Raw genomic sequence first — 2,607 nt, 5'->3', positions numbered from 1 at the left:
TGCATCGCATGCTGGTCCCAAATGCAAAGCATTGAATCGCATCGTATAATTATGAAGCAATCTGCTACCTATGATAATTGTCATGTCAGGTCACTATTTACATCTCAAGCTTCGCTTAATTTATTTCTTACCTGTGCAATCAATTGAGCTCGCCCTGGACAGAGCATATTTTTATGTAATGAAAGTCCCCGTCCAGTAAAGTTCAGGTATTCCAAATACCTTGTACCAGCAGTACAGCCGAATGATGTTGATTGTCGGGGATGCCGGGTTGTAAGGTTTGCACTGATGGTCCCGCCAGCGGATAACATGTCTGCTCGGAAAAAAGGTTGCAAGACGAACACAGAATGCCAATAGACAGACGAATCTTAAAATAGCAAGAAATATGTTTTGTGCATAGCTGACCGAAGTATGCAGAAAGAGCGATGAATTGGGAGGGAGTGACAGGCAGAGAAGGGAGAGGGAGGAGGTACCGGCCGATCATTCAAATTTTCAAAAATTGAAAATTCCACGACAGACGTCATTTCCCTTTTCAAAAAGGTATTAAGAGCACTCTGTGTGACGACGTCTGAAAAACCTTTGAATGGAATTTGGGCGTTATAATTAAAGTTGTAGTTTCTGCAACCTTGGACTTGTAAGGGTCATGGTTGCGTTTGTTTGGCGGGCTTAACCTGCTACGACACTAGCAAGTTGAACTCAGCATGTCGATGCCCGTTCGATCTTGCGAAGCGTACGACGCGACTTTTGCCCTTGTACATTTCACTGGAACCTCTGATGTAGTGCAGTCCCTGACTTAGATTCTTATCTCTTTTTATTTCTCGCATAATCTGCTCCATGGAAGCATGGAGCAAGGTGTCGTCAAAAAGTTGCTGGCGGCACAAGTTGACGACGGTGAGGAAGGACAGACGAATGGAGTCCTCCAGCACTATGCGTACAGGTAACCAGTTCCCGCATATTCCACGTATTAAAATGATTATAAGGCAATTCAATGCTAAGATTTCGGTCTCATGCCTTATGCTTGCTATTCTCCTTTCAGAGCAATTGCTTTTGCTGAGCGTTTTCTAACGAGCAATCCGCCATGTCTAAAGCAAGCGGGACGGTGGTTCCACACAGGTAAGAGCAGTATCTCCAAATTCGTACGTGATCGTAAAGTTTCTCTCTGTTCTTCCATGATAATCATTCAACTTTTTCTGGGCACAGCGCTTGTCTTCTTGGAGGTTCTTAAGGCTGGAGCGCGTAAGGAGTTCACTGACGGTAAGTGATAATAGCTGGGATGTGGTTCTAGCCGTAACATGTGAATATAAAATGGGATATGGTTCTAGTTACGCCTTGAGTAGTGAATCTTGCACGAAATATTCTTATTTATGAACATGCTTTTTGAGCCTCCTTTAGCATATATTTCTGCAATAGATCTCTCAAACGGTATGACCTTACCCCAAAATACGTCAGAGCTCGAACGCGTACGTTTATACGCATCTGAGAAGACACGGATGTACAGCCATTTGTTGGGAAATCTTGTTCCACTCAATGCAGACAAGGATGTACGAGACTTGTATGACTTTGAGGACGACAAGCCCGCCTTGGGACAAGGATCCTACGGCGTCGTCATTAAGGCTACGCACAAGCAGACAGGGCAGCATTTTGCGTGCAAGATCCTCTTTGTAAATCGCACTATAACAAACAGCGCAAAGGAAATCACAAAACTTCATAGCGAAGTGTCGATCATGCGAGAATTGGACCACCCTCACATTGTCCGATTACGTGAGGTATTCTACGCCCGCCGACGGATCTACATGATCATGGACTTGTGCACCGGGGGGAATCTGCTGGACTTTATGAAACAAAACCCTAACAGACCAGATTCTGAACCTATGGCCCAGGATTTTCTTCGACAGATGCTCTATGCTCTCAAATACTTGCATGAGCACCAGATTGTCCACAGGGACCTGAAGTTGGAAAACTGGCTTCTCCAGTCTCGCCACCAAAACCGACAGCTCAAGCTGATCGATTTCGGCCTCTCGAAGTTCTTTAACAAGAACGAAACGATGATGCAATCTGTTGGCTCTTTATACTACGTTGCGCCCGAAGTATTGGAAAATGGCTACTCAGAGGCGTGTGACATGTGGTCCATTGGGGTTATCGCTTACATGCTTTTATTCGGTCGTCCCCCTTTCTGGGGTAGTAATAATGACCAGATGCGCTCTCGAATCAGAAATGCTCAATTTTCCTTCCCCCCCGATCTTCGCGTCTCGAACTCTGCCAAGGAGTTTGTGCGGCGCCTACTGATAAAGGACACGAAGCAACGCATGACTGCTCACGAGGCCCTGAACCACTTTTTCCTCGCTGAGGCTCCTGCCAAAGGGACCGACTGCGGGAATGCTCCACATACTCTGCTATCACGGCAGAAAAGGCTGCCATCTCTACACGTTGGTTCTTCTTCCTCCGTCAACTCATCCAGCCCCTCAGCAGGTATGGTACTGGTCGGGTAAGGACTTCCTTTCGCGTATCCTCATGACTTTATGACATAACCTCAGTATGTGCTTCGCAAGCCTATGTGACCCGTGCTTGTCAAACCCTTCTCGCTCAAATAAAACCTCTATTCTTTAACTA

The sequence above is a fragment of the Nannochloropsis gaditana genome, assembly GCF_000240725.1.
Source record: "Nannochloropsis gaditana CCMP526 unplaced genomic scaffold scaffold057, whole genome shotgun sequence".
Classification (NCBI taxonomy): Eukaryota; class Eustigmatophyceae; order Eustigmatales; family Monodopsidaceae; genus Microchloropsis; species Microchloropsis gaditana.
Note: the sequence above shows the minus strand (reverse complement) of the source record.